Genomic DNA, 13,757 nt, shown 5'->3' with positions numbered 1-13,757 from the left:
ACCGCTTTTTAAGCACAGAACCGTTATCAAGTGTAATGGTATGTTTGTGCTCTTTTATTTACAAATCTATACCTTTTTTTCTGTCATCGATCCTTTGGAACAGCAGTTTCATCCTTCTTGGCCTCATTGATGTGCCCTCAGTGCCTGCTTTGGCGCCCATGGTGCCTCCTCCCCTGTTCATGAGTGGGCCTCCGTCAGCTCCCTCGGGTGGTTGATGTGTTCCACATCGTATTCTACATCGGAACAATCATTCCAGTTGGTCAACGCGGGCGGCGGCATCCGGTCTGTACAAGGGTCTTCACTATCTAAACAGTCAGATTTATGCCTTAACACTATCCCTTTTAGGCTTTTTAGCAACGGATTTTGCGTAAAATTTCTTAGGACTGTGTTAGCTTCACGCCCGTAGTAATCCCGAAATGGCAATATTTTTAGCGTAGCATTAGGTGAAAACATAAGAGCGGTAAGTGCGCGTTCCAACGTTACCTTCAGGTTCCCATGCTCCGTTTCCGTAGCGTAAGTTGGAACAAAAGTTTTCAAGCTACCGATAGTACGTTCCACGCTACCTACCCCCACTCCACGGAGAAAAATTTATCGACGTCCCCGTCGATGGTGCCGCTGCCAGGTCATATATGCTTTCTAGAATCCTCAAGTTTGTATACGCCCTCTTTTCTGTTTCTTTTTGCTCTAGATCCATCTCCCGTTCTGGTACACTGTGATCCTCCTGCCAGTAATATTCATCATCATCGATGATCTGCTACTCCTTGTCTGGGACTAAGTCACCTATGCTCACCAAGTCTGCCCCTACCTCATGCGGCTTTATCTTGTCAATCCAGAAGTCATCAGCATATCTGTTGTATCGCATGCTGGTCTTTTTGCGTCCTCCTCTTCTTGTATCCGTGGTCAGGGGCTTGTCTGATTCTTTCCACTATGGCACATCCTTCTGATCTGGTTCATTCCAATCCTCTTCCGCAAAAGAACCTTCATCCGAGTGGGCTTCTATCTTTTCATCGTCACCCATGCTTGTATTCTCGTTACCATCTTTCTTCTCTCTGGTATCGTTCTCGTTCACCTCGCATGCCGGTTCAACTATCAGGTACCCTAACCCTTCTTTATTTTGAGGCACGCATCAATCCTCCGGTGACGGAACATGAGGCTTCAGATTTTTATAATGCGCGGCACATCCTGTGCTCAAGCAATAGAACCGACCTTGCTGGTTACCTCTGTCATCCTGAACGGTCCTCTCCATTTGTTCAATAACTTCTTTGTTCCTTTTGGAGGGATGATCTTCTGAAACACCCAAACATACTGTCTCACAGTGCACGGTTTTGCCTGTAGTGTTTTCTCACCATGTTTTTTGCGTTGTCTCATCTGTACCTGAGCTGTGTTACGTCTACACATCTCATTCAACTCTTCTCTTGTTGCCTTTTGATTGCCTCCCTCTCGTAATCCTGGGGTGAATGCTTTTGCCCCTCGTATTCTGGGTAAAAGTATATCAACGGCATTGCCCTTTCTCTGCCTGTCAGCATCATGAATGGACTGATCCCCGTTGTCTTGTGTTGTGTGATGTTGTGTGCTCGCGCCGCTTGCAGCAAGTACTTGTCCCAATCTGTCATGTACCTCGAGCAATATACGCTGAGCACGTTCACTAGTGTCATTTTTTTCCTTTCCACAAGTCCATTCGTCTGTGGGTGGCAGGTCGTCGAGTGCTTGAGCGATGTGAGATCTTTTCATCAACTCTCTCCTCAATTCTCCGACGAAGGCCTTCCCGTTGTCTGATTGAAAGGTCATGGGGCATCCATATCTCGAGATCCAGTGCGTGATTAAGTGATCACAAGCTGCTTCGGCTGAGGCCGTTTGACACGGTACTGCTTCCGCCAATTTCGTGAAGTGGTCTATGATCACCAGTATCTGATTATATCCCGTCGATTTTTTGGTGGTCTATTTGCACAATCTCATTGAATTCCCCGCTTTCCACTGATTTCAGTGGGAACTTCAATTTCCTCGGGTCCTTCACTTGCAGGCATGGCAAACATGCCTTGACCCATCTCTCGCATGCTTTCCTCATACCAGGCCAATCAAACAGATGCGGTATTCTTTGTTGCACTTTGTCTATTCCCTGATGCGACCTGAACAGCCCTTCTGTCTGATACAGCTGCGGTAGTATGATGAGTATATGTTTGTGAAGTTTTTTTTATTAGTTTGTGTTTGTGAAGTACTTTATCCATCCGCCATGTGATAAAGTAGCCCCTTCCGTTCCTTGTAGAACTGGCTCAAGATCTTATAGCCATCTTCTTCCAGATCCTCTTTCTCTTTTACTCCTGTTCTGATCCATCTGAAGAGATGGCTAGTCATTTTGTCATTTTTCTGTGCCCGAATTAGGTCTGACAGCCTGTACCTCGACTTCACGTTCTCCTTCAGTGCCATAATTCGCCCCGTCATTTTTCCCGGGTTGTGGATATCATCACAAAACTTGACACCCACTATCTTGCTCAAGTTTTCCCTGTTGATTTCGGGCTCTAGATTCGTCCTTATGTTTGAATTGCATGACATTTGCCTGAAGGGTTTCCTCCATACCGCTATCATCTCTAGTTCTTCTCCTCCACTTGCATCATCGGAACCCATGTTGTACGTTCCAGACGAGGGGTTCGTATGAACTTCTCTGTCCTGATTCATCCTCTTTGCTTCTTCTAGTATGGTGCGTAGATTTTCTTGCTCGTCGTCGCTTTCCGTGGAGTTTTCGTCCGTATCTTCCCGGACAATTTGTCTCCTTCGGTTTCCTCCACATTCATCATCCACTCCCCGTCTCTTGATCTGCTCCGAGCTCTTCAGCCTCCGCTTTGTAGGACACCTTCTTCCTCCTCAGTTTAGTCTGCGTGAGAATCTCATCGGGAATCTTTTCGACTAACGTCCGCACCACTTCTTTACTCTAGTTTGACATTCAAATTTTGCTTTCCGCTGTATTTTCCATTGAGGGCCGAAACTATGTTTCGAACAACTCGCTTTTGCTTAGAAACGATTGCAAGATCTGATCTGATCCAATAACCAGTTTCGGCTCCCAATGAGAAGATGATTCCAGAGGGTTGTTCGGCAAGTATATTAAATTTAATTCCTGCACTCGACTCAACATTGATGATTGAGTTTCTTTCAGAAAAATCTCTACACTTTGCATAGCACGCAAATGCAAATCTTGGATCAAAACACTTGGTGAATGAAAACTGTCGGTGTTTTCGACATTTAACAGTCTCGAAAACGCGTTCCGGGCCATCATTTACTTGCTGCTGAATGAGAGGATCCCGCCGGGTTGAAATCGTAAATCATATAATAGATAAACTTTCACTAAATCGTTAAGATGACTTTCATGATACGCAATTTCACGATTCAAAAGGTTCGCATAAATCAACGAAGCTATCAGTCTGGAGGAGAAAAATAAATCCAACTCTGTATGGAAATGACCAAATCTCAGCAGAAAACTCACAGGAAAATTAAGCGTATCACGGGGAGATACAAACCGATAAACAGTTTCGGGCAAAGTTTTGCAATCTGAACTTTCATCTATGTGCACCGATGAATCGCTGTGTAGCAAACACAAAACTATCTCAATACGAACTGGATCAATAAGACTAATAAAATGACTGAAGCTTTCCAAATACCTATTGAGTTCCGCAACAGCCAAACGTCTAATTCTTACGAGAGGACCATGGCAAGATATCGAAGGAGTCCACTCAGAAAGGTTGAATAATCTCACAAGTTCAGTGGGAGACTGTTTAAACTTTATCAAACTAAAACATCTATTGTAAACCTCTATATTTGAAACGCACAACAGTTTAGGCGGCTGCAAGCTAAACCCTGACATGAACTCAGCTGATCATCACTTTCAGTCGAAAGACGGGCTCCAACGCATCTGAGCTCAACAAAAACGTTTCGAATATGAATAAAACTCATCTTGGTAAAAACGTACGGTTTACCAAGCAGCCAAAAAACGCTTTCCGTAATTGATAGAAGTTGATAACTGGTATGCTCAACCTTACGGTCATTTTTCCGTTCATGATCGAGCAAACTTTTATTCTTTATTCCGTCGTCTCTAAGTCTGAAGGCCACATGAAATTTTACAATCGGCATGTTCCTCCGACTTGGCAGCGTATCGGGTCAAACAAATACGTGAAAATTGGTCCGTACACAAAAGATGAGTCAACGAAGACTCTGTGATGGCGAATAACTGTGCTGATGTTGGTAACAGATGCTCTTTTTTCGACGCGGCATACATCCATATATCGCAAACAAGTGCTGGAAACACCTTAAGACTTTTATATGTTTTCTCTGCTAGTCCTAATGAATGGAGGTACTCTAAGACATGAAATGGGTACTGTTGGTGAATATCGAGTTTCCAATGATGCTCCGACTGTGGGTATGGTGGTGTCCGACAAATTTTATTCCCCCCTAGATCCTTCCTTTTCAAACAACGAAAATGCTCTTTTCGCAAGAGTGAGTGTGAATTCGAATACGCTCATCGTACTTTGCACTCATTTCGTGGCAAGAAGCAAAAAAATTGAGCTTTGAGTCCAAAATATCTTTAAAACGATAGAAAATGGATTTTTCTGAGCACTCAACTAAATTTTCTGGTTCATTTGAATACGGTTCTACCCATAAAAGTACATGGTAGTGCGGAAGGTTATCTGCAGTTGTCTGGAACTCGGACTCCCCCAAATGTTTGTTTACTTTTCCTATCAAATTTTCTCTAGATCGAGTGATGAGTACTATAAAAATAAGTATTTATTGACTCTTTACTGATCTCATCGGAACAGTTCTTGTAAAAATTATCTACTGCTGTTAAAAGAGGCCCCACGCCAGGATGCTTAGGCTGATTACAGGTCAAAGTGAGGAAGAAATTACCATTTCGCGTCGTAACGCGGCAGACAATTGCCGCAAAGAATTGCCCTTGTCAGTTATTTGAAAATTTATTTGTTTGTTGAATAAGTTTGTTCACTCGCCATATAACTTTAAAGATTGAATACTTCGCCGAAAAAACTCATCAGTATGTTTATCTGTAAGGTTTAAATTTAACAAGCAGTCAGTTGCAAACTGTATGTAACGATGATTAGATGATCAGAAGATTATCATCTAATTAGAAGATGTCAGAAGATTATCATCTGACATCTTCTGACATGATTAGAAGATGTCAGAAGCGAAACGTCAGTTAACCGTGTTTTGAAGTGTTCAAGGAGCCAGGCGAAGCCGAATTGGTGACACTGTTTATTAGATGCATAGAGAAAATAAGGATCAACATGTTAGACTTTTATTTTGCTGGACAATTCAAGTTAATTTTCACCTTCCTCACTAGAGGTCGATGGCTTTTTTGTAACCTTCACACAATTTCTGTTCAACCGTCCAACTTGTCTTTATTTTCATTTTATGTCTCGCTCATTTTCGTGGTTAAAAGAGAGAAGCTAACTCTACAATCGAACTTCAAATATGCAAGGGACACAAATAAAATAATGGACCTCTAATTTTGAACATGGATTTAACTAAGCAATTTTTCCAGCAATTTTTTTTGTTGATGCAGTTTGTTGAATCTTATTAATTTTTGAAATCGAAGAAACCTTCTTTCTAGTTTTTGTTAAGTTTTAATTTCTGTGTTCATTGAAATTAAGTTGGATGAATGAGGAGATACTTTTAAGAATTGAAGAATCACATACGGTATTAATTGACTAAAACTAAAACTGACGGCACATAAATTTACGCATTTATAATACGAAGCAATTTTTCGTTTATATTTATTTAGGAGCAGATAAAATTTAATACTTTAAGGACTGCAACAAGTTTTCAACAGGTATACTTATTATCAATGATGTAATTCGTCCAGAACGTATCCCTATTGAGATTTAATCCACCTGCGGCTTTTTATAGTGCTAAAAAAGTGAAACTAATGAGTTTTGACTCAACAAAAAGTCAAAACTCGTTTCGTAGATAGCAACGACACTGTCAACTATAACTGTTAGTTTTTGTTTATATCTGTAAATCCACTCTTTTGAAGACTTAACATATTTGACAGAAAATTGAAACAATTAACTGAACGCAAATAAAGAAAAAATGTTTGAAATTTCAAATGAAAACTTTCTATGGCCGAAGATCTCTTAAATTGAGAAGAACACATTTGATTGCTCTTTTTGATAAGGCACAACAATTTTGACAATCTGGATCAACATGGGTCAAACTCTTAACTTTTTTGTTACTAATAAGGCAAAAGTTAATAAATAAAACAGTTGGATGAATGATTTGTTAAACGTATTTTTGGTACATATCAATCAAACTCTGTCAACTATAGCTGTTAGTTACTGTTTTTTTCTGTGAATGCACTTTTGTGAAGACTTAACATATTTAACAGCAACTTTAAACAATTTACTGAATGCACAAAAAAAAATAAACAAGAATATAAATGAACATCGCTAACACTGGAAATCAATTGCAATTTGTGTATTTAATGAACCTACTCTCTCAGGTACTCCATTCTGCTAACAGGGGGCACCTTAACAGATTTCATTGTTAATGTTTTCATTACAAAGCGATAATGGCAAAAATTAAACTGACAAAAAACCGCTTCACATCAAACTTTCTACTACAAAAAACTCATTTTCAATAATTCTTTTCCACGCATTAGATGGAAAACTAATTTTAAAAAACAGATCACTCAAATTTGTCAATGAATCAGATTAGGCGTTCTTTTATGTTTAAAAGCTTTGTAAACAGTAATCGTTAGACGCCGGTAGATAATTTCTGCACACCTGTTAAGTTAACAGGGCTATTAACGACGTACCAACTGATGTCTCTTCTCTGGAAATATTGTTTTTTAACTCATGAGTAACAATTCTTCGTTTAAAACTTAAATTATTATGGTGATGATGATGCTGATATGACATGATGATTTTCATTAAGAAATCATTGAAACTATGATAAGAAAAATGAAAATCATTAGCACAACTATGAAAATCGTTCATTTAAAAATCATAACCTAAGTAGAATTCAATTTTTGTTGAAGACAACATAACGCAACACTCTTTAAGCTGTATTTGTACGAATCCTGAAAATTTTACTAAAATTCAACCATTCCTGCAATCACTTAAAATATAGAAAAAAACTATGTTTTTATCATAAAATTGTTTACAGAAAGAAAAATCGAAAAAATGTGAAAAACCGTAATGTTTATGATAATAATCTGGAGCCAATTAAGCAAAATTTTCTAAAAAAAAACAAAATGTTTTTTTCCGACTTTAAAAACCAAACTTCAAAATTACGCCATTATTTTAAATCGTTATGGAAAATGGTTAATATCATATAATAACACAATCACAAAGATCCATAGAAACTTACAAATAAACATACATACATAATTACAAAACAAACATAGCTGCAAGCATAAAGCGTATCTCCGTTGATCAATAGGCTTGAAAAAAATATTTAATGTTCTAATTAAGATATTCAAAGTGAGCAATATCGTAAGGCGGTTTCATAAAATTTTGCGACACGCTTAGCAAAAGTTCAAATTTTGTGCTAAATCAGCTATTGAAGCTGCAACACCTTGAATATTTCCAGTTTTTTCAGGACACAAATCGCTCAGCAAAAATGTAATGTTTTCCTATGAAAGCTTTTCAAACAAAAAAAAATTCAATTTTCTCCTAGCCGGATAACCAAGCGAGTCAACTTGGAAATATCAAATTTTCTCTAGATCGAGTGATGAGTTTTATAAAATACTTGATGCTTCTGCTCCAGCATCTGACTAAGGTGCCCATAAAAGTATTTATTGACTCTTTACTGATCTCATCAGAACAGATCTTGTAAAAATTATCTACCGCTCTTAAAAGAGGCCCCACGCCAGGATGCTTATGCTGATTACAGGTCAAAGTGAGGAAAAAAATACCATTTCGCGTCGTAACGCGGCAGCCAATTGCCGCAAAGAATTGTCATTGTCAGTTATTTGAAAATTTATTTGTTTGTTGAATAAGTTTGTTCACTCGCCATATAACTTTAAAGATTGAATACCTCGCCGAAAAAACTCATCAGTATGTGTATCTGTAAGGTTTAAATTTAACAGGCAGTCAGTTGCAAACTGTATGTAACGATGATTAGATGATGTCATAAGCGAAACGTCAGTTAACCGTGTGTTGAAGTGTTCAAGGAGCCAGGCGAAGCCGAATTGGTGACACTGTTTGTTAGAGGTCGATGGCTTTTTTGTAACCCTCACACAGTTTCTGTTCAACCGTCCAACTTGTCTTTATTTTCATTTCATGTCTCGCTCATTTTCGTGGTTAGAAGAGAGAAGCTAACTCTACAATCGAACTTCAAATATGCAAAGGACACATAAAAAATAATAGACCTCTTATTTCGAACATGGATTTAAACAAGCAAATTTTCCAGCAGTTTGCTGAATCTTTTTAATATTTGAAATCGAAGAAACCTTCTTTCTAATTTTTGTGAAGTTTTAATTTCTTAAACGTAACAAAACTGTTCATTAAAATTAAAATAAAAAAATCAATTTTTTCTTACAAGATAGTTGTTGCTTTATGCTGCGGAACACTTTGATTGCTCTTTTTGATAAGGTACACCAATTTTGACAATCTGGATCAACATGGGTCAAACTCTCAACGTTTTTGTTACTAACAAGGCAAAAGTTAATAAATAAAACAGTTGGATGAATGAGGAGATATTTTTATGAATTGAAGAAATACATACGGTACTATAGGAACAAAACTAAAACCGACGGCACATAAATTTACGCATTTATAATACGAAGCAATTTTTTGTTTACATTCATTTAAGAGCACATAAAATTTTATACTTTGAGGACTGCAACAAGTTTTCAACAGGTATACTCATTATCAATGATGTAATTCATCCAGAACATATCTCATTTGAGGTTAGAACCACCTACGACTTTGTATGGAGCTTTAAAAAAATAAAATCAATTAGTTTTGACTTAACCAAAAACGTATTTTTTTTGTACATGTCAATGAAACTCTGTCAACTATAGCTGTTAGTTTCTGTTTTTTTTTTCTGTGAATGCACTTTTGTGAAGACTTAACATATTTAACAGCAACTTTAAACAATTTTTTGAATGCACAAAAAAGAAAATTTTAGATATTTCCAATGAAAACTTTCTATGGCCGAAGATTTCTTTAAACGAAAAGAACACATTTGGTTGCTCTTTTTAATAGGCTAAACAAATTTTGAGAATCTGGATCAACATGTTAGACTTTTATTTTGCTGGACAATTCAAGTTAATATTCATCTTCCTCTCTAGAAATCGATGGCTTTTTTGTAACTCTCACACAATTTCTGTTCAATCGTCCAACTTGCCTTTATTTTCATTTTATGTCTCGCTCATTTTCGTGGCTAGAAGAGAGAAGCTAACTCTACAATCGAACTTCAAATACGCAAAGGACACAAAAAAATAATGGACCTCCAGATAAGAGTTTTTCAGCTGATGGGTTTTTAAGCCGGAATGACCCATGAAGGTTGGTTTCATCGCCAACGTGATTTACATGAGAGTCACCAATAATTATCACTCTAAACAAGAATATAAATGAACATCGCTAACACTGGAAATCACTTGAAGCAAAACTGTGTTCATTGAAGTTAAAATAAAAAAAAATCAATTTCTCTTTAATTTTTCTTACAAGATAGTTGTTGCTTTATGCTGCGGAACACTTTGCAATTGGATTCTTCGTCTAAATGAACTCTCGCGGATTTTGAGTTTCCCGAAAATATCAATTTCTTCCTCAAACTCGAGCTTAGGCCAAAAAACAAAGTGCCCAGCTCATGGGTCAACTGCTTGTTAACTTTTTCAATTTCAGCCAGGCCCGATGGCCGCGTTAGTAACGCAGCAACTAGCACGGGAACCTGGCACTGAAGTAAAGTTTTGCGAAAGTACATTATATTTTTATACGTTTCGCTAGCACTCTTCAGTTTTAAATCAGGCTTTTTCTGGTGAAAGTAAACATCGTTTCCACCCAACATGACAATTACTACACTTGGTTGCCTTTCCAAAATAGCCTCCAGATAAGTGTTATTCAGCTGGTGGGCTTTCAAGCCGGAATGACCCATAAAATCTGGTTTCATCGCCAACGTGATTTACATGACAGTCACCAATTATTATCACTCTAAACAAGAATATAAATGAACATCGCTAACACTGGAAATCACTTGAAGCAAAACTGTGTTCATTGAAGTTGAAATTAAAAAAATCAATTTCTCTTTGATTTTTTTTACAAGATAGTTGTTGCTTTATGCTGCGGAACACTTTGAAATATGATTCTTCGTCTAAATGAACTCTCGCGGAATTTGAATTTCCCGAAAATGTCAATTTCTTCCTCAAACTCGAGCTTAGGCCAAAAAACAAAGTGCGCAGCTCATGGGTCAACTGCTTGTTAATTTTTTCAATTTCAGCCAGGCCCGATGGCCGCGTAATTATCGCAGGCGTAACCAGCACGAGTAAACAGCACGGGAACCTGGCACTGAAGTAAAGTTTTGCGAAAGTACATTATATTTTCATACGTTTCGCTAGCACTCTTCAGTTTTAAATCAGGCTTTTTCTGGTGAAAGTAAACATCGTTTCCACCCAACATGACAATTACTACACTTGGTTGCCTTTCCAAAATAGCCTCCAGATAAGTGTTATTCAGCTGGTGGGCGTTTAAGCCGGACTGACCCATGAAGGTTGGTTTCATCGCCAACGTGATTTACATGAGAGTCACCAATAATTATCACTCTAAACAAGAATATAAATGAACATCGCTAACACTGGAAATCAATTGCAATTTGTGTATTTAATGAACCTACTCCCTCAGGTACTCCATTCTGCTAAATGGGGGCACCTTAACAGATTTCATTGTTAATGTTTTCATTACAAAGCGATAATGGCAAAAATTAAACTGACAAAAAATCTCTTCACATCAAACTTCTACTACAAAAAACTCATTTTCAATAATTCTTTTCCACGCATTAGATGGAAAACTAATTTTAAAAAACTGATCACTTAAATTTGTCACTGAATCACATTAGGCGTTCTTTTATGTTTAAAAGCTTTGTAAACAGTAATCATTAGACGCCGGTAGAAAAATTCCGCACACCCGTTAAATTAACAGGGCTATTAACGACGTACCAACTGATGTTTCTTCTACGGACGTATTGTTTTTTAACTCATGAGTAACAATTCTTTGTTTAAAACTTAAATTATTATGGTGATGATGATGTTGATGTCATGATGATTTTCATTAAAAAATCATTGAAACAAAGATAAGAAAAATGAAAATCATTAGCACAACCATGGAAATCGTTCATTTAAAAATCATAATCTTAGTAAAATTCAATTTTTGTTGAAGACAACATAACGCAACACTCTTTAAGCTGTAATTGTACGAATCCTGATAATTTTACTAAAATTCAACCATTCCTGCAATCACTTAAAATGTAAAAAAAACAATGTCTTTATCATAAAATTGTTTACAGAAAGAAAAATTGAAAAATTTTGAAAAACCGTTATCTTTATGATAATAATCTGGAGCCAATCAATCAAAATTTTTTAATAAAAAACAAAATATTTTTTTTCCGACTTTAAAAACCAAACTTTAAAGTTACGCCATATTTTAAATCGTTATGGAAAATGGTTAATATCATATAATAACTTAATCACAAAGATCCATAGAAACTTACAAATAAACATACATACATAATTACAAAACAAACATAGCTGCAAGCATGCAAGCGTATCTCCGTTGATCAATAGGCTTGAAAAAAAATTATTTAATGTTCTAATTAAAATATTCAAAGTGAGCAATATCGTAAGGCGGTTTCATAAAATTTTGCGACACGCTTAGCAAAAGTTCAAATTTTGTGCTAAGTCAGCTACTGAAACTGCAACACCTTGAATATTTCCAGTTATTTCAGGACACAAATCGCTCAGCAAAAATGTAATGTTTTTCTATGAAAGCTTTTCAAACAAAAATTTTTTCAAGTTTCTCCTAGCCGGATAATCAAGCGAGTCAACTTGGAAATACTCAAATTGCTGCACAGACCTTAAAAGTTTCCAAAAAAACTTGATTTTTTATGCAAGATATTCATGCAATTCAATTTTGGAACTTTTTAAGTTATTTTATTTAGCGAATCGGATCTTGAAGTATTGAAATTTACTATTGAAACCCTTTACTATTTTTTGGTACATATCAATGAAACTCTGTCAGTTATAGCTGTTAGTTACAGTTTTCTTTCTGTGAATGCACTTTTGTGAAGACTTGACATATTTAACAAAAACCTTTAAACAATTTACTGAATGCACAAAAAAGAAAAAAATGTTAGATATTTCCAATAAAAACTTTCTATGGACGAAGATCTCTTTAAACGAAAAGAACACATTTGGTTGCTCTTTTTAATAGGCTATACATATTTTGAGAATCTGGATCAACTTGTTAGACTTTTATTTTGCCGGTTAATTCAAGTTAATGTTCACCTTCCTCACGAGAGGTCGATGGCTTTTTTGTAACCCTCACACAATTTCTGTTCAACAGTCCAACTTGTCTTTTTTTTCATTTTATGTCTCGCTCATTTTCGTGGTTAGAAGAGAGAAGCTATTTCTACAATCGAATTTCAAGTATGCAAAGGACACAAATAAAATCTTGGACCTCTAATATAGAACATGGATTTAACTAAGCAAATTTTCCAGCAGTTTTTTTTATGTTGAGGCAGTTTGCTGAATGTTATTAATTTTTGAAATCGAAGAAACCTTCTTTTTAGTTTTTGTTAAGTTTTGATTTCGTTGTTCATTGAAATTAAGTTGGATGAATGAGATACTTTTAAGAATTGAAGAATCACATACGGTAATAATGGAATAAAACTAAAACTGACGGCACATAAATTTACGCATTTATAATATGAAGCAATTTTTCGTTTATATTCAATTAGGAGCACATAAAATTTAATACTTAAAGGACTGCAACAAGTTTTCAACAGGTATACTCATTATCAATGCTGTAATTCATCAAGAACGTATCCCTATTGAGATTTGAACCACCTGCGGCTTTTTATAGAGCTAAAAAAGTGAAACTAATGAGTTTTGACTTAACAAAAACTGTTAGTTACTGTTTATTTCTGTAAATCCACTTTTTTGAAGACTTAACATAATTGACAGAAAATTGAAACAATTAACTGAACGCAAATAAAGAAAAAATGTTTGAAATTTCAAATGAAAGCTTTCAATGGCCGAAGATCTCTTAAATTGAGAAGAACACATTTGATTGCTCTTTTTGATAAGGTACACCAATTTTGACAATCTGGATCAACATGGGTCAAACTCTCAACTTTTTTGTTACTAATAAGCAAAGTTAATAAATAAAACAGTTGGATGAATGATGAGATATTTTTATGAATTGAAGAAATACATACGGTACTATAGGAACAAAACTAAAACCGACCGCATATAAATTTACGCATTTTTAATACGAAGCAATTTTTTGTTTAAATTCATTTAAGAGCACATAAAATTTTATACTTTGAGGACTGCAACAAGTTTTCAACAGGTATACTCATTAACAATGATGTAATTCATCCAGAACATATCTCATTTGAGGCTAGAACCACCTACGGCTTTGTATAGAGCTTTAAAAAAATAAAATCAATTAGTTTTGACCTAACCAAAAACGTATTTTTTGGTACATGTCAATGAAACTCTGTCAACTATAGCTGTTAGTTTCTGTTTTTTTTTCTGTGAATGC

The sequence above is a fragment of the Symsagittifera roscoffensis genome, chromosome 10 (assembly GCF_963678635.1).
Source record: "Symsagittifera roscoffensis chromosome 10, txSymRosc1.1, whole genome shotgun sequence".
NCBI lineage: Eukaryota > Metazoa > Xenacoelomorpha > Acoela > Convolutidae > Symsagittifera > Symsagittifera roscoffensis.
The sequence above is the reverse complement of the archived record's forward strand: the minus strand, read 5'-3'. Positions refer to the sequence as shown.